Raw genomic sequence first — 20,776 nt, 5'->3', positions numbered from 1 at the left:
TAAAACCTGATTGCTGAAAGTGAAAAGTACGAAAATAAAAAGCCTTTCCTATTGTTTAGCCATTTGTGGAACTGTACCCGTCATTTACCAGAAATTACCTCGTTCTTTTGAGAGAATTCCAAAAATGCCTCCACAACCGTACACGCACGCTCGAGTTTAACTTTTCTAAGTAACTTTGCCATGTTTTCAGGATTCACCCTACTGCGCATTGGATCGATAGCCAGTAACCCCAAAGTTGAGTTCTTGTTCCAGAGAGGACTCGGCCCCTCCAAGTGTAAGTTCGTGCTTTTTGAGTAAGTGGATCCGACCCGAACCAAAAGAAACACCAGTCTAGACTGATTAAGGCATTAAAATCAATGGCTCATAATCTTCATGAATATTCAAGCATTCAAGTATCACATTTTTTCATAAAAAATACAGGATCCAATAGCTGATTACAACTAAATTCACCATGTCAAGCACATCCACATGGTTGGATTTGCAAAAACAGTGTTGAAAAATGCTTATATTTTTAGTTCTCATATTCTACTTACTCTGTGCCTTCCTATGGTTAAAAGTTGGCCAATTCAAAATGATTCAGCCTGGAAATGCTCATATTTTTAGTTCTCATATTTTAGTAACCCATTTGCAATAGTGTGATTCCATTTCTAATAATAAGATTGGCAACAGGAGTTTCCTTGCACTTTTTTGTGTGCAAATCGAGTCATTTACTATATCACTTTTTTGCATTATAGGCTCCTACCAAAGCTGGGTGGTGGTGGTGGTTTGGTAGGGGGGCTGTTAGTGCAGGTTACCATGTGTTGGGACCTTGCAAGTTCAAAATCCAATGGCATGTTGTGTAACCGGTGGGGGTCTGCATAATCCCAGCTTGCCTATCAAAGAAAAAAAAATCACATGTTTGCAAAAGAATGTGAAAATGATCAACTATGTGAAAGAATTTTAAACACTGGAAGAAGCTCAATTTTCTCACTTGTACACCAAGTAGTCGAGCGTATATTTATATATGAGAAAATACTTACAAAAATCGATGAGAGATACAAGAAACGATAATACGATAATGATAAAATGATAATGCTTAAGGATTATCGTTTTATCAAAACTTGGCACAACTTGATATTTCTAACTCTTCTAATGATGTGAACTCTTCCATGTTATACTTGATTCAAAACTTCTTAACTCGGCTGAACTTCTACTATTTTCCAGAATCGAATTCTTATTTACACTAGATTTCGGTTTTCGTGGACTTCTTCTATCTGCTGGACTTCTACTATCTTCCAGAGCATCTTTGACTTTAGGAAAAAATGAATTCTTGTTGACTACACTAGAATTTGGTTTTCGTGAGTTTCTTCTAGATTGCTCTATCGAAATACCATTATCCTTATCATGCCTCTGCAAGCTAAGAGTGGGTTCAACGTGGTTGAGCTTGTCACAAATGAACATGAAATGTGAAATGGGAATGGGTTTGGTTAGACTGTCAGCAAGCTGGTCAGCAGAATTAATAAACTGCACTTGAAGATGCCCCTTTTGCACATGGTCTCGAACAAAGTGAAAGTCAATTTCAACATGTTTGGTGCGTGAATGAAAGACAGGATTTGCCACGAGATATAATGTGCCTAGATTGTCACACCAAAGAGTGGGTGGAGAAGAAGAGTCAAAGCCGAGCTCAGTAAGAAGTGACTTGAGCCAAAGGAGATTAGCCGCTGCACAGGCCAAGGACTTATACTCAGCTTCAGTGCTGGACCGGGCAACAGTCTGTTACTTGCGAGAGGACCACGACACCATATTAGAGCCAAGAAAGACTGCAAAACCACTTGTGGACTTTCGATCATCAATACTGCCCGCCCAATCAACATCAGAGAATGCACTGAGATGGAAAGAGGATGTCCGTGCAAGGAACAAGGCATGATGAATGGTCGCCTTAACATACCAAAGAATGTGTTTGACTGCAGACCAATGAGTGACCGTGGGGCTATGCATGAATTGACAAACTTTATTTACCGCAAATGCAATGTCTGGTTGAGTGATGTGATGTGAGATATTGAAGACCACCCACAACACTATAATATAAAGAAGGATCGTGGAAAGAAGTAGCATTATCCTTGGCCAACCGAGAACTAGAGCTTAGTGGGGTAGAAATCAGCTTCACTTTAGTCATGGCGGCACATTGGAGTAATTGAAGTGCATATGTGTGCTGACAAAGGAGAAGTCTAGATGAGTCATAAAGGATTTCAATACCGAAGAAATAATTTAATCGCCAAGGTCTTTGATGGAGAAGGTCCCACTAAAACACTTGATTAAATCCTGAATAGCACTTGAAGAGCTGCCAATAGTAATAATGTCATCAACATAGACAAGTAAATAAATGATCAAGCCTCTGTCACAAAAAATAAATAACGAAGTATCCGAAAGCAAGATACGAAAGCCGCAAGTCAGAAGGTAGGAACTGAGATGCTGGTACCAAGCATGCAAAGCTTGTTTGAGGCCATACAATGCCCGATCAAGTTTGCAAACATACTGAGGGCATGGTGGATCTTCAAAACCTTGAGGTTGTGCCATATAAATGTCTTCAGTTAAGAGACCATTAAGAAAGGCATTATTAAAATCCAATTGATGAATCGGCCAACCTGAAGAAACAACAAGAGCAAGAACAACATGAATGGTGGTGGGCTTGACTACGGGACTAAAGGTCTCAAAATAATTGATGCCCTCTTCTTGATGAAAACCTTTGGCAACTAGTCAAACTTTATATCGAGCCACGAAGTCATCAGCATGTCATTTAATGCAAAATACCCACTTGAAATCAATGACATTATAATGAGAGCGAGGGAGAATAAGATGACAAGTGTGGTTAAGTTGGAGGACATGAAATTCTTTAGTCATAGCCGCACGCCATTTGGGGCCAAGGCTAGCCTGTTTCAATGAGAAAGGTTCAGGAGTGAGGAGGACAGAACTAAACCAAGCAAAGGAAGAGGATAGCGGGTGGTGGAGAAAACACAAGGTTTAAGAGAGTTGGTCATGGATAGAGTAACCATGGGGTGAGTATGGTGAGAGGGATGACTAACAAGAGATTTAGTAAAGGATGAGTCAGGTGGGTCAGGAGCAAGAGTGAGGCTCACAAGAGAGGATGGACATGATGAAGTAGACGACATAGAGATATCAGACGGGGCCAACAGTGGGGGAAGGGACGGTGAAATTGGTTCAGGCAGAGGTAGGATGACTGGGGAAGAAAGGCCCCACTCAGAGAGGGTAGGTGATGAGGGGCAAAAAGACTGAGTGATGAGGCCAAAGACAGATTCATCAAAGTAAACATACCGAGAGATGTAGGTGTAGCGATGAAAGGGATCAAAACAAAGGTAACCTTTATGGCGAAAGGCGTAGCCAAGGAAAATACAGGGAGTGGTCTTTAACTGAAACTTTGAAGTTTGATAGGGTGCTGTTAACAGGAGGTAGCAACGGGCACCAAAAATACGAAGATGATAGTAAGAAATTTTATGAAAAAGAAGTTCATACAGGGTTTTACGATTAAGAACAAGGGTGAAAAGATGGTTAATAATATAGACAGCAGTGCAAAAGACATCAACCCAAAAGATATAAGGCAGGGTGACAATATGTAACAAACTAAGTCCAATTTCAATGACATGTCGATGTTTTTGCTCAATAAGCCCGTTTTGTTCTGATGAAGAATACCATGGTCCCGTAAAAAAGCATTCAAATTCACGATTAGTAAATTCACCACCATTATCAGTTTGAAAAGCTCAAATGGCAAATTGGAATTGTTTTTCGGTAACTTGCTTTAAAGATTTAAAGCACTCAAATACTTGTGACTTAGCATGCAATGAAAAAAGCCAAGAAAAATGAGAAAAATCATCCACTATAAGACGATAAAAACGAAAGCCTTCACGAGAAGCAACTGGAACAGGCCCCAGACATCTTCATGTAAAAGTTCAAGAGTAGATGTTGTAGAGGAGCAAGAAGAACCAAAAGGCAGTTTGTGAGCTTTGCATATGAGACAACTCTCTCACACTTTTATTTTGCTATTTTTAAGAACAAAAATAGAATTATAAGAGTTTAAGTAAGATACAATTTTTTGATTAGCATGTCCAAGACGTTAATGACATGTGTCAAAAGAGGCTGTTCTACTAGCATATGCCGCCACCTGCTTAGCATCAACAAATTTGATTGGGTATGGTCTCGCGTTGGATTTCAGTTCCCAGAGACGAATCTTGCCTCTCTGTCGATTCTTAACAAGGAATTCAGAAGGAGTGAATTAAAAAATACAATCATTATCTTCAGTAATCTGGCCCACAGATAAAAGATTCTTTGTAATGAAAGGAACATGAAGAACATCATTTAAATCAAGTGAAGATCCATGAGATTTTAAAGTAAGATTACTAGTGTGTGAGATGGGAAGCATCTTACCATTGCCAACCATGATTTGCTCACTACCATAATATTGAGATTTATGGGTGAGTTGTTGATCATCCATGACGAGATGATTTGTAGTGCCAGTGTCAGATCATTAGCAGATTGCTGAAGAGACACGGTTGAGAAAACTTTTAGAATATCCTAGCAAGTTTTAGCAATATGCCCTCATTTTCCACAGTATTGATAGGTAACAACTCCACGACCACCTTGAGTTGGATTATTACTGGACGAGTTCAGCGAGAAGTTTCTTCCTTGGCTCCGACCACGACAACGGTAAAAACTACGGCCACGACCTCACCCTCTGGATGATGTAAAGGCAGTTTGTTGTAGTTCAGGATTATCAAGAGGCTTGACATGCATGAGAAGTACACATTTTTCTTGGTTAAGCAGCATATCATATAGATCTGTGAAAGTATACAGGGCCAGATTAGTGGTGACAAAGGTCACAAAGCTTTCATATTCAAGAGGCAGGCCATTCAGAGTGATCTGGACTAATTCTTCATCTTCAATAGGATGGTTGGCAGCGGCAAGAGGGTTGGCTAGAAACTTTATGCAGTCAAGATATAACAACATGTTCATACTATCTTTCTTAATAAAAGTTAGATCCTTTTTTAGAAGCATGAGTCCCAAGGGGGATTGAGATCCATATGCTTTTTCGAAAGCAAGATAGGCTTCACGAGCCATTTATGTTCTCATGATTTGCCTGAGAACAACTTCAATCACGGTGGCTTTAATCCAATTGAGGGCTAGTTGATTAGAACGAATCCAAATATGATAACTTGGATTTTTGGTCTTACCTCCATCGACTGTGGTAATGAATGGTTTTGGTTGAATACAAGTTCCATCAACGAACTTGAGGAGGTTCTGGCTGATCATGACAAATTCAAGTTGAGATCTCCATAGCAGGTAAATGTCTCGACTTAGTTTTATCGAGACTAAAATGGCGATAGCATTCCATTGGGTCATAGGAGACGAGAGGGACGACGAAGAGGCCATTGATGACTCGTTTGAGGTTGCAGGCTCTGATACCATGAAAGAATTTTAAACACTGAAATAAGCTTAATTTTTTCTCACTTGTACATTAAGAGGTCGAGCATATATTTATATATGAGAAAATACAGACTATTACAAAAATCAAGAATGAGAGATACAAGAAACAATAATATGATAATCCTTAAGGATTATTGTTTTATCAAAACTTGATACAACTTGCTATTTCGAACTCTTCTAATGCTGTGAACTCTTCTATGTTATACTTGATTCAAAACTTCTTAACTCTGATGGACTTCTAATATCTTCCATAACCGAATTCTTATTTATACTAGAATTCGGTTTTCATGGACTTCTTGTATATGTTGGACTTCTACTATCTTCCAGAGCATCTTTGACTTTAGGAAAAACTGAATTCTTGTTGACACTAGAATTCGGTTTTCATGAGTCTCTTCTAGATTGATCTATCTAACTACCATTATCCTTATCACTATGAATCAAGCTCTGACACTTGTGAGGATTCAATTCATATTTGAGGCTGAGAAATTAAGCCTGCTTGCCACATTAAAGGCTCAATCTGATATTTAGTGGACTTACTACATAATCCTATATTATCTAAACCTGAATTGGGTTCGAATGAGATGACCAGATGGTTAGGTTGCTTTATCATAACTGAGGGGCCTGGGTTTGAATACCACAGGGGTTATCAACAAAATATAGTTCTTATTCGATATATTTTTTGCTATGGTCCTATTTCTTCAGTTGATTTTAACCAACCTTAGAAAAAAGACAAGAAAAATGTCATTGAAGAAAATCTTTGAATGGACGACCCTCCAACAAACAAAAACAAGTTTGAGATGGAAACCCTAATTCTTACATTAATTAATCTTTCATCCCCTCAATAGAGTTTCTACATGATTTTTTACAAAACAGAAAATAACCTAAGAATAATGTTATTTCATAAAAAATTGCAAGATATCGCAATATTCTTTGAATATCGACATGCTTGATTTTCACTGAATATAGGGGCATTTTCAATGATTTTACCCTTACGCTAAAACATGAAACAATGAAACTCACAATTTCAGCAAAATAGAGATCCACCTATATTATTTTAGGAAACTCACAATTTCAGCGAATCTATACAATTTTAGCAAAATTTAATATTTCAATGAAACTTAGATTCACCTATATAGTTTTAGTAAAACTCAACATTTTAGCAAAACTTAGTTTTAGTGAAACTCAACTTTTGCCAACAAAACTCAGTTGCAATAAAATAGCAAAACTCTGTTGCAATAAAATAATGAATAAAATGCATCTAAATTCTAAAATGTTCAATAAATAAAGAGAATATACAAAAAATAAAAATGACCATTGTATTATGTAATTAGAGTTCATACTGCCAAAAGAGAGAGAGTTGCAATGAAATGTCAAAAGTTTAAAACCCAAAGTTTAAAGCCCAATCTTGATGGCAATGAGCAGGTGACTTCGTCATGGTTGCCCTCTTCTCAAAGTTGCATGGCATAGAAAAAACCTAAGCATTAATAATAAGGAACAACTAAATAGACACTTTACAGTCTTTTACTTCTTGTAAGTTTCTTTATAAAAAAAACTTTTAAAAACTAGATTCATTAAATGTCTCAACTTGAACGGTTTAGGCCAAGTCTGACTAATTAATGATGACTTGGCCGGTTTAGGCTGAGTTGAAGATAAGTTTAGGCAAAAAAAAAGAGGCATTTTCATTTGGTGACTTGTTTGGTACTTATTTGGAATGAGTCATCGAGTCAACTGAGTTAGGCAACTTTGGTAGTGGTGGTGGTGGTGGTAATAGTAATGGTAGTAGTGGTAGTGGTGATGACGATAGTGATGGATGGTTGTAGTGGTAATCGTGGTGATGACAATGATGGTGGTGGTGGTGATAATAGTGGAGAAGTGATGGTGGTGATGGGGGTGAAGTGAAAGAAAAGAAACAATGAAAATCAGATGAATTAAGAGCATGAAAAAAAAATGATGAAGCATCGCTGATTGATCGCGCTCAATCAACGATGACACTTCATTCGACGTATCAGGGGTTACTATTTATATATGATAGTATAATGTATCATCATAACTCAATTTGTCCACATAGTGCAATAAGAAGCACTTTGAACGTACCAAACAATGAACAATGTTGATGTCCCAAACATGCAAATGTCTCAAACAATGAATGATAGTAATTTTGTACATGTTGAGGGCATGCAATTGTCTTAATCAATTATGAATATATATATATATATATATATATATATATATATATATATATATATATATATATATATATTCGACATGCAGACAATGAAGAACTTTCACAAATAATTGATGATGTACATGGTTAGAGGATCACTATAGATGATGTAGAACAACGTGGGCAGCCCAATGCTAGTGATTGTCATCACAACAATGTGAATGACATCCATCCTTCTAGAGCTAAAGACAAAGCTATGTACAAGTTGTCGGACATTAGAATTTACATTTTAGAGGTAAGTGTGATGATGGATATGATATTTTCATGGTTAATCTTGAAATTTGAAAATGAAGGATTGTTGCATGTGTGAAAGCAAAAGATGAGATAAAGAATTTTGATTTACTTTATGCAACTGAACAATCAATTAGTAGCAACAACAATGATATAAATGGTGAAGAATATAATGATAGCAACGATGACGTAAATAATGACCGCAACATTGACGATGACTATACCATCTCTATTGAGCTGTACTAAAAAACAATAGGATATTACCAAGACATTGATGATACATAATAAATAATTGCTGCTGAAAATAATACATTAGTGACATATAGGAAGCTCAAACTTTGGTATGGTGTATGATCTATATGAGCATTTGTTGGGCAATAGAATTATTTTATGTTTTTACACTAATATTTAGGTTTTACTAGGTTCTTGCTTAATGTATTCTCTTTCAATGAATATCAATTGGCAATCATTGATACAAAGAAAACTTGATTGTGTGAGCAGCTACGTAACAAAAGACTTAATGATTGTGAACAATTTCAGTGGCTATCAATAGAGTCGAATGATCAAGAAGTTGCTATCTGCAAAATGTTTAATGAAATTCAACATTATCGTATATTTTTTAAAGATCATGTAATCACGAATAATTATAAAACAAAATTCATGAAGAGCTACAATAACAGAGTCATTGTGGCATGCACGAGAAGAACCTGCAGATTATGATTGAATGCATCTGGAGGATCCATTGCACAAAGGTTTGGGGAGCAACATTCTTTCAAGTGAAGAAGTATCAAAGAGAGCATACATGTGATAGATCATTGGTCAACCTAATAGTGAAAAAAGTATCTTCCAAGCAGATTTTAGGTGTTATTCATAGATGCTTACATGACAACCCAAAGATGACTCCAAGAGAAATCATGAATGACATCAATCGTGAGGAATATGTAGAGGTTACATACAAACAAACATGGCATGAACGAAAATTGATCTGGGTGGCACTATATGATTCATTCAAAGAGTCTTTCATGATGCTTTTCACTTATTGCCATCATTTGATGACAATTAACCGATGATTGATGGCATACATTGAGACTGATAAGCGATATCGATATATATATGTACCTATTTGTATCATTTTGTGTATGCATTGCTGAGTATTTCAAAGGATGCCCTCCACTTTGTATATGTTTATATTCAATGTTAATTATTGATGAGAATATGTTGGTCAAGAAAATAAAAATGTGCAAAAGATAGAAAATAAGCCAAAAGAGTATGAATTTTATGAAGATACTTTAATGCCAAGTGACATAAGTGTTAGGTTTGCATGTTCGTATGTTTATTCTTTTGTTTTGTTTGTATGTATACTCAAATGAATCTAACATGAATATACTACATATATAGCATTTAACAAGATTCATAGAAAGTCTAAAAATAGCCCACCACCGAGACATGAAAAAAGAATATAATGTGTCAATGACCGTTTACCTTACCCCTTATTTTTTGTAAGTTTGAAAACTGATGTTTCTTTTATTTTACTACAGACTAGCAAAAGCTAACTTGTAAACATTGGTTGGTTATAGTAAATGCTCACAACTAAAGGGCAAGAATAGGGGCTTGCTAGATGCTTGAATATTGATGACATGCCCTATGTTTGGTCTGAATCTGACAAGGTATCTGTTAGACAATGTTGCATACATAGCAAGCATAAATTTGGGATATCCAAAGCGACTTTAAACTCGATTTATGTTGTGGTTCTTATTTCCTATCAGCTGGGGCAACAAACATTGGGTTTTTTGAAAAATAGACCCGAAGGTGAAGGAGTTCAAGTTATACAATTCAATTAATGACGCACATAAGAAAATCTGTAGTATAATAAGTTAAGATTACTTATTTAACTATGATCTTATTGCTCTCTCGTACTCAATAGGTTTAATATTTTGTTGTAAGCTGAATTTTTTACAGCATGTATAGGCTATAACTGTTACTTTAAGTGAATGGTCTCACTTGTGGATGGTCTCACTTGTGGATGATATTTTTCAGTAAGAAAATGAGTAATTACTTTACTTATATGTTTGTTAATTCAATTAATATTCTGTACATATTCATTTGGAATATGATTATGGTATATTTATCTTTTTGTATATGCAATACTTGGGAAAAAATGAGGAATTGACCTTCATTCATGTACATGTTTATATGTCATTGTTTGTGATGTTTATGGGCGGTAAGCTATATTAGTTATTTTCTAATAATCTTTTTTTCAAAATTATGTCATGAACTGCAGAAATTGTATCATCTCATTTGATAAGAGAATGAAAGAAGGTTGCTGACAAAGAGGCAAATAATAAAAAAAGACCACAATAGAAAACAACGGAGACCAAAAAGGCAGAGGCTATAGAGATGGGGGTTGTGGAGACAGAGACTGCAGAGACGGATGATCCAGAATTGTGGACAATTCTGAGGATTATATGTTGATTAATATTGTAATTTATTAATTGTCAAATTTTAAGGATATAAATTGTGAGTTTAAATTTGTTCTTTAAATATTTCATATTTAATTGGGCCCAAACTTATAGTTGATTAAATATTTCATATTTAATAAGTTTAAATTTGTCAAACTTTATGAATTGTCAAACTTAAGGACCTCTTTTATGAGTTTCATCATTGTTGGTTAAATATGTCTGCCAAATTATAACAAGTGAATTATAACAAAAAATGATGGATTTGCAATTTTAAAAAACTATACAAATAATTGTTATGAATAATAACCATAGTTACACTTTTTTGAAATTCTGTGATAAATAATAAGAAAATATGTGATCATCTTATAAAATACATGATTTTACTCCGTTGTTAGTAACATATTTGCATCTCTATAGAATTAAATATGCGATCTTGTTATAAAATATATGATTTTACTCCATTATTTGCAAAGTTATGATTAAAGAAAGTTTGCATAAGTTATATTTGCGTGCTTCATATTTATGATTTGGTATAAAATATGTGATTTTACTAAGGTATTTGTAAAGTTACATTTATCTAGAACCGTCACTTAAATGTATGTTCACACCTATTTTTTGGTATAAAATATACAATTTTACTATGATATTTATGAAGTTACATTTATCTATAAGTGTCACTTAAATGTATGTTATATTTTTTAGGCAAGAAAACAATTTTTTCCTAAAGACGAGAAGAAAAGTTAGGAACATGAACATAACAACCAATCACCATACAAGAGAAAGGAAATCAAAAGTCAAAATTACTCATTTCCACTACCAATTCATGTTGTCCTGACTAGCTAATATCCTCATTATTAGGCTATAAGTCGATCATAATTTTTGACATTACTTGAGCGCAAGAGCATATGAGACCTAAATGAGAGATCCTCTAGCCAGACCAAACTAAGCTGACTCATGACACCAGCTTAAATAGCAAATAGATGATCAACTGTCCTCTTCTGGTTGTGAATGATTCAATCTGGCACAAGCCACCTAAAGGTTTGTCATTTATGACCTTGGTTTAAGCGCCAAAGCCCAAATGTTTTTTCAAAGTGTATTATCTAGTCAGAGTTCAAAAGTTATCAAAACTCTACCAAATGATTAAATCATAACAACCAAAGTTGTATTTTGGTATAAAATATGCAATTTTACTAAGGTATTTATGAAGGTAAATTTTTTTTGGCTACGTAGCAGGAACAATGTTGTATAATACAAGATACACATATAATAAGATAAACACTCACACGTAAATAATTTAAACAAAGAAAAAAATAGAATAGGCTATTGAACATGTAAAGATAACTAAAAAACCATGCAATTCTTTCACAAAATATGTAACTCATGCCAATGTTTAAAAAAAAATAATTGATTCAAGTCGTTGTTTCAAAAAAATCATAGGTTCAGTCGTTAAGAATGTGCTTACTGAAAAAACTCATCGTCGATGATTTTTCACTGATGAAGTATCGTCGATGAATCGCTACTTATGAATCACAAAAAAATATTGCCTGGAGGACGCACATTAGGAACCACAAAAACCCTAGTTTATGCGAAAATGGCTTTGGGGTGCAAAAAAATCCTAGTTTGATACAATGAAGGTCACATTTAATGCTTGCCCAAAATTTTGCTAATAAAAAGAAAATTTCTATTGTATTAATCTTTAATATTTGCTATGTATAAAAAAATTCACAAAATTTTCAAGAAATCCATATATGAAGAACATATTCACAATGACATGATTTACGAAGATAGTACCTAATTTGCATATTTCATTTTTGAGTGTGAACTTCACGGAAAGTGAGGGTTACAGGAAGGAGAAAGGAGGTTCACATGGTCTTCAACGACTTTGTATAAAATATATGATTTTAATAAGATATTTGCGAAGTTATGATCATAAGGAGGTTCACCATACTTATTTTTATGCACTTCGTGAAGACTGCAAAAAAATAGATGTGAAGATATATGTAAGACCCATAATTTTTCAGTATCTTTCTGAAGAAATTCACGAGGCATTTTCAAGTAAAAATAGCATTTGAACCCGAAATACGAATCAGATCGATTTGTACGAACCAGTTATACTTGAGATATTCGTCGCTTTGTGAATATATGCTCAAACACTCTGGAAGCCATAACTTCCTATTTGAACAAAATCAAAGGATTCCTGAGAGCCAACTTTCTTAGTGGCATCAATACGAAGATAATGGCGTACTCAGAATTTTTCGGAAAAAAATCGCCGAAAACCCAAAATTCTTGCGGGACCCACAGAAATATGGGTGGGACCCACAGAAATATTTCTCAGAAAATATTCTAGAAGATTCTAGAATATTCCAGCACCTTCCAGCACCTTCTAGAGCGTTCCAGCTCCTTCCAGCATCTTCCATGGAAGGGATTTCTGAAAAGCCAAGGGGTAAAGAGGAGATTCTGAAACTTGGGGCCCAAGTTTCAGAATCTATAAATAAAGGAGCCCCCCTCTCTTTAAAAATCGCCAACCCCTCTCTCTCTCCTCCTTTCCCAAACCTCCCCTACCTAACCTAGCCCACCTGAGCCCACCTGACCTGGTCTGAGCCTGCCTGACTTAGCCTGAGCCTGCTTGACCTGGTCTGAGCCTGCCTGACCTGGTCCTAACCCACCTGACCTAGGTCTGAACCTACTTGACCTAAGTCTGAACCCAGTTGACTTGACCTGAACCTGGTTTGGTTCAAAGTCAAAGTCCAAGTCCTTTTTCGTTCGAAGTTCGAAGTTGATCCTTTTTCGAAGTCGAGCCTCGTTCGAAGCGTTTGAAGCAATCAGAGTCGTTTCTTCCACGATTTGAAGTAAGTTCGCTTCATTAAACCATCTCTCTCAAGTATTTGATTGTTTGTATATAGCATATACTTTCTGAAGTAGTATCTTGCTTTAGTTCTTGGTTAAGCTCTCTAGGACACTTCGGTGTTCACGCGCTCGCCTCGTAACTATCGTCGGATATATATGTTCGAATACGCAGTATATGCGTTCTTCAAAATAGTATCTCACCCTAGTTCTTGGTTGAGCCCTCTAGGACACTTCGGTGTTCACTCGCTCGCCTCGTAACTATCGTTGGATACAGATCTAGGTGTATATCTGCTGATACTGCCGACACGTCTTATATCGCACAGGCCATGTAATTTACCTTTGCCGTCGCGTCATATGATGTCAAGGCTCCTGCTTTCTGCAATTTACGATTACTGCACTTCCGATTATGCATTTACTTACGCCGTCGCGTCGAACGATGCCAAGGCTCCTGCTTTCTGCAATGTATTTACTTACGCCGTCGCGTCGAACGATGCCAAGGCTCCTGTTTTGTTATATATGTAGAATATTTCGTTCAGTTACACACCCTAAACAATAGTATATGCATTTCCTTTACGCCACCGCTGTATAAAGCACAAACTTTTGCTTATATTACATATATGGCGCGTAAGTGAGCGTTCAAATGGAGATCAACTCCAAAATCGCCCATGCGATTCCCTTACCGCTCCTCGTACAAGATTCTGCTTGACGAATGAAGCCCCTATTGGAAAGGCTTCGCCTTTTAGCAAAATGCTCTTTACGTAAAGACTAAATCAATTACGTATGGCCTGGCTATGGCCCAAGGTTCCTGCAACCTTGATGGATGCAAAGTACGCACAACGGTGCGCATCCATTTCCTGAGTTAAGCGTAGTGATTTCCCACCAAAGAGGGGAGATGCCGCTGAAATGGATAAAAGAAAACGCACGCTTTCTCCGTTAAAGAGAGGAAGTGCTGCTGAAATTCCTGAAGGAGCTAAAAAATGGCTCAGAAAGAACGTAGCAGAAGTGCTACCCAGTTATGGAACGCCTTCTACGATGTAGAAAGGTTCGTCGCACCACTGCCGGTAGAGCAGAGAAGGTGTTGACAGAATGGTTGGCAGAAGAGCTGCCAGAACCAGTTAAGTGGCACAATGATGTCCTTTGTTGGAACGATGTCTGAATGACTCGTCTCCCTGACACCTGCAAGGGCATCATACTTGTAAGAGCCGTTGCGCCAAAGTAGTGGTAGCGCCTTGACAAGGTCCTGAGCTCGTTGCGTAAAAATACGCCGAGTAGCCGATCCGTAGAGATCGAGTCATGTGCATGCTCATTAAGAATTATCAGACAACCAGACTCGTAAGGGCTGTTGAGCCGGAGTGTGTTGTTTCCACCGAAAGAGGTGAAGTGCTCGTCAAGGCCGAAGTGCCGAGAGCAGAGTTAAGCATGCATATGAATAAAACCTTTGTTCCACGGTGAAAACCGTGTGGTTGATTGGGGTCGGGTACATACTTCTCAAAGGCTGCCCTATAGGCATGCAATGTTCGTCAAGTAATTGTAAGACCGGCAGGCCCCTTTCAGAATTTCTCACCGAGGAAGACGGTGATGACGCAGCCTTGAGTGACATATATTTCACCCGAACCTGATAGAGTTCATTGATGGCCTTCGTCACTCAGAGGTATGGAGGTCGTGGTTATCCTTAAATATCTAAGGATTGAACCCAACTACTGCAGTAGCAGAATGCATTCGGATACCTAGTAAGGATCTCTTCCGGTATGCTGTACCGTCCTACTAGGGGGATGGGGTCAACAGGCCTCTGGGGTATCTAAAATACATAGAATAATCAACCCCCAGATCGTCGCGTTGTCGCCCAGATATGAGTCCCCTAAGCCCAGGGGGAGGTGCAATTATCGAAACAAAGCATTAGCTTAGGTACAGCGCTACTTTGAATGTATGAATGGATGACGTTGTTGAGTCAGTCCTGCATAACCTTTGTAAAGGTGTCATGGTCGGTATACTACTGGACTGATTGGGAAAGAACCCCATTGATATCCGTACGACTAAGCGAAACTCGGAGAGTTGTCCTTAGATTCGTAGGATACGAATGTGCCAAGCATAAATGCTTGAGCTAGACATCCATTCGTGACCCTGAAGAAGTCAAGGCTAAGTCGTAGAGACTTAAGCGGTTATTCTAACTCACAGCCCTGAAGAGGCTTATGCGAAGTCATGAAGACTTGCGTGGATGTTCAACTCATAGCCTTGATGAGGCTTTTGCGATATACGCTAAGTCATTGAGGCTTGAGCGTCGTATTACGAACTGCGACCCTAAGTGGTCTATGCATTACTTGAGTTGAATAGATAGGTGGTTGCTTACTTACCGGACCTTCAGTGGTTCTGACCCCGTTTAATGGGGATTTCAGGTGTTGTACCTGCGTGGCGATATGCGGAGCAAGGCGGCATCAAGTTCCAGGGTTTCTCTAGACAGAGTTGTACTGCTTCCTTTTTATTGAACCTTCACTGCTTTTCTAAGCAGTAGTGTTGTAATAAACATATGCTTTCGATAAAATGGAACACTTTGGTGGTCAATGAGTTGCTTGGCCACATACCTGCAACGTGCTCGGAGTTTTCTAAAACCGACGACTCATTATCGTCTTATTCCGCTGCTAAAAGCTTTTCTAAGTTCCGCTGCAAAGAAAAAAAAAGAAATTTATGAAAATTTTAACTTAGCTTTGTTTTGGAAATCCGGGGCGTTACAATATATTTAAGTGACGGTTCAAGAAAGGAGAAAGAAGGTTCACACAATTTTCTATGACTTTGGTATAAAATATATGATTTTGCTAATATATTTATGATTTTATGATTAATAGAGAAAACCACATAAATAACATAAGTTTTTGTACGCTTCTTGAAATTCACAAAAAAAATGTGTGAATATAAAATTTAAGTAAGTTTTGCCTTAGCTGACAGGCGGAACGATATATTGCGTGAATTTTGAGGTTCGCTTTTGCGAAAGGTAAAAATATCATAAAAAGTTTTATTTGTAGTTTTGAGCAGTATACCAATTTTAAAAATTTTAGGGCATTTGGAAAAATGCATCATATTTGTTGTAAAATACGATCATTTTTCATTTTTTTTATAGGCAAGTTGGGGTTGCTCAAACCCAGACCAATTATATAACATGTTCCAAGTATGTTTAATAAACTAGACTTCACAAATGTGTTCAACATGATCAATTTGTTAATAATGGATTGTTGGATCATGCCTTTTTGATAAAAAAATATGATTTTATGAGCTCTAAAATTTATAAAAATGACAAGTCATTGATTTTTAGTATGAAACTTTGGGAGAGGGTGATTGAGTCTAGGTTGAGGAAGGTTGTCATGATATCGGAGAATCAATTTGGTTTTATGCCTGGAAGATCAACTATGGAAGCTATACATCTTCTTAGACAACTTATTGAAAGATATAGAGAGAGGAACAAAGATTTGCATATGGTTTTTATTGATTTAGAGAAGGCATACGATAGAGTACCTAGGGACGTTCTCTGGTGGACAATGATGAAGAAAGGTGTTTCTCTCAAGTACATTAGTATAATTAAAGATATGTATGAAGGAGTAGTAACCAATGTCCGCACTTGTGGAGGGGTGACAACCAATTTTCCGATAACGGTTGGGTTACATCAAGGATCTGCTTTAAGCCCTTTCCTATTTGCGATAGTGATGGATGAGCTTACGAGATCAATTCAAGAAAATGTACCGTGGTGTATGTTGTTTGCTGATGATATTGTTTTGATTGATGAGTCTAGAGCTGGGGTTAATGCTAAGTTAGAATTATGGAGACAGACATTGGAAGCTAGAGGTTTTAAGTTGAGTAAGAGTAAGACTGAATATATGGAATGTCGGTTTAGTAAGCAATGAAGTAGTGATGGGAGTGTAGTGCAGCTTGGTGAGCAAGATATATCGGTGAATGATTATTTCAAATATTTGGGATCCATCATTCAAAAGTATGGAGAAATTGATGGAGATGTAAATCATAGGATAAAGGTTGGGTGGATGAAATGGAAAAGTGCTACTGGAGTGCTGTGCGATCGTAGAATGCCATTGCGGTTGAAGGGAAAGTTTTATAGGACGACTATTAGACCCGCTTTACTATATGGTACGGAATGTTGGGCTGCCAAGAGACATCATATTCAAAAAATGAGTGTAGCTGAGATGCGGATGCTTAGATGGATGTGTGGAAATACAATAAAAGATAAGATTCGGAACGAAGAGATACGTAAGAAGGTAGGTGTTGCACCCATTGAGAATAAGATGCGAGAGAATCGTTTACGGTGGTTTGGACATATTCGGCGAAGGCCTAATGATGCTCCAGTTAGAAGGTTGGAGAAATGGGAAAATATATTAGTTAAAAGAGGTAGGGGTAGGCCTAGGAAGACTTGGATGGAGATGATAGGAAAGGATATGAATGCTTTGAACCTCACCGAGGACATGGCGTTGGATAGAAATGATTGGAGGAAAAGGATTCATGTGGAAGACCCAAAATGAATTTCTTTTTTGGTTCATATCGCTGACCCCAATTGTTTTGGGATGAAGGCGTAGTTGTTGTTGTTGTTTTTTGTTGTTTGACAAGTCATTGATTTTTGAATCCTTATAAAAACCTGCTCACATGTTATTTAAGCATATTCCTACTAAACAAAACATGTAGATCACACCTGTAAGGCCTGATTCTAAAAATTATATAAATATCCAAACAAATAAAAAATTATGACTGGACACACCCTCTTCCTTTTAGCACTTATTTGGAAATGATCAAAGTTCAGCACATATTTGAAAATGAAAAAAAATATTGTGCTTAGACACAACATTGATGTGAAATAATGTGGGTGTAAAATACATTGGATCCAAAAAGATCTGATTGGGACCCAATACCCTATCCGTGCTTTGTTGTCAACTTTAACATCTTCCAAATGCGTCCATGTTCCCTTATCCAAATAATGCCAGACAATGTTGACACTATATATTTGACCATAATGACAGATATCGGCATCCAAATTAAGTTAGTGAAAAAAAATATTAGCATTTTTTAAATGAAAAAAAGAATATGATGTTTAATTACCAACCAATAAAGATCTTAACTATAAGCTTAATATTTTATAAAAAATATTTTTCTATTTTTAAACTATTTTCCTAGCATTTCTCAATAAAATGCCAGAAAAATAAAAAATGTTTCATTTTAAAAATGAAAAAGTCACATTTTCCACCTTTGAACTTTTCTCGTTATGGATTTGACATCACTTTAGCAAATTTAGCTAAAAATATATGAAATTTGCAAGAGGAGGTCAGTTTTAAGGCAATCTGAATGTTGTCAGTATTGGTATGGGCTCTGAATCATTTGGCCAACGATTCAGCTGTATCTGCCCGATACACAAGTGAATCGTTCTGTATTGTCCAAAAAATAATAAAAAAAATTATGTGTCAATCAGAACGTGATATGTGTTAAAACCGTTAAACTAATATTTAAAAATTATTTGTTAGTATTTTTTTTTATATTTACTAAAAATAGCCGATTCAAGGGTGATGCGTATCGGTTTTTTGGCGGATACAGGCCGATATGCACTGATACTAACAACATTTCTCGGAACTTCACTACCACAGGGGTTGCCCTAGAAGTCACTCACGTGCATGTGCAACACACCTTTTATTCTTAATCTTTTTTGTCATCCATGCATTTGATAGTCTAATTATGATATATAGGCGACGGTCTACACTGCGTGGTATTTTTCTTACTCATACAAATTTTCTCTTTTTGATAAAAAAAGTAAAAAAACATGATTCAAAAAATGAACCTTGTCATTTGGACTAGTCTGAACTCATCTATGAGGTCTGATTAAGTCAAAACAATTTGTGTTTATGATTTTCAGATGTTACATGTAGGGGTGGCAAAACCTGACACGACCCGCCAACCCGCCTCTTTGGCGGGTTCGGGTTGGGCTTAAACGAACCCGTTTAATAACCGGGTCGACCCGCCTAACCCGTTTATTAAACGGGTCGGGTTCGTGTTAAGGGTATGCCAACCCGCCAACCCGGCTGACCCGTTTAATAAACGGGTTAGGCGGGCGGGTCAACCCGCCAATCCGTTTACCCGACTCAACCCGTTTATAAACGGGTTGGCGGGTCATGTCGGGTTACCCGTTTAATAAACGGGTCGGGTTTGTGTTTGCCACAGCCAACCTGTTTAATAAACGGGTCGGGTTCGGGTTGAGGTATGCTGACCGGTCGGGTCGACCCACCAACCTCCCGACCGGATTGCCACCCCTAGTGACATGACATTCATGATCGTGTAAACACTCTAAAAAAAAGACATGATGAACGCCAGCATGGTATTAATAAGTTGAAATGAATAATATCTTATTTTTATGTCTTTTTTATTGAATCTTGTCTTATAGATGTGATGTACATAGTTGGTTTAGTGAGAATTGACTTTTAGTTAACCAAATTATGCTCTTTATATATAAGTTTTTTCAGATTAAAATATTTTGATACAGCATTTCTTAGCGCAACTTTACACATGAGAACTTGATGATACAGCATTGGTATTCCAGAACTTTTCTGATAATATTTTGTATATACCATGACATGAACACATATTCATTTTCTAAAATTTCTATATTTTGATAAAAATTTCCTCATATTTTGATATATTTCCCGATGTTTTCTCAAGATTTTCTTAAGAAAAACACAAAATTTTGAATTCCACCAGCTTTTCCTCGCAGAGAAAATCATGATACCCAGATTTGCTACAATGATTCAAACACAATGATACATGATTTTTAGCCTAGGCCATAGGCCATCTGTTTAGGTTCAAATCTCATGAACATCACTCTCACTACAAACCGAAGCAAGGCGATTCCTTGAGGGCCAAAGGTAAGCTTACAAAGTTTTATGCTATCAGGACAGCGACTGTTCTGTAACTACAGTTGACAGACCAGTGCGATTAGGTCTTTAATCATGGGGAGATTTGTCCATGTAATAAATAAGGGTGTCAACAAGATGGGTTTACCCAAACCAAACTCTATAGGGTTCGGGTATGGTGATAAATAATACAACCCAATTAAGACCCAGGTCAGCATCAAAGGTTTGATTAATACATAAATACGGGTATGGTTTGTATCATAACCAGACCCGACCCAAGTTCCAATTATGACCTGCAAATTTTTAATGTAAAAATGATTAAAAAAATGGTTTTACTGGGTATGGTCCGGGTCTGGTTCATGTAGTTTTTATCGGGTTCAGGTATGGTTTTTCTTATAGTGAACCCGATTAGACTCGGGTCTGGACCCGATACCATACCCAAAAACTAGGTCCAAGTCTGCTTCCACATGTGTCCGAACCAAACCCGACCCGTTTACACCTTTGATAAACCTAAAAACAAAAATGATATTTTGATTTTTTTCAATACAAAATAGGCAGTGATTGGCTGTTCATTTTTTGGCGCAAAGCGCGCTCGATCGTCGCATAGAAAATCTGCTAGGCAAGGGGATGCTTGAAGCAGACACCATCATCACAAT

The sequence above is a fragment of the Nuphar pumila genome, chromosome 14 (assembly GCF_984573655.1).
Source record: "Nuphar pumila chromosome 14, dmNupPumi1.hap1.1, whole genome shotgun sequence".
In the NCBI taxonomy this organism is placed as follows: domain Eukaryota; kingdom Viridiplantae; phylum Streptophyta; class Magnoliopsida; order Nymphaeales; family Nymphaeaceae; genus Nuphar; species Nuphar pumila.
Note: the sequence above shows the minus strand (reverse complement) of the source record.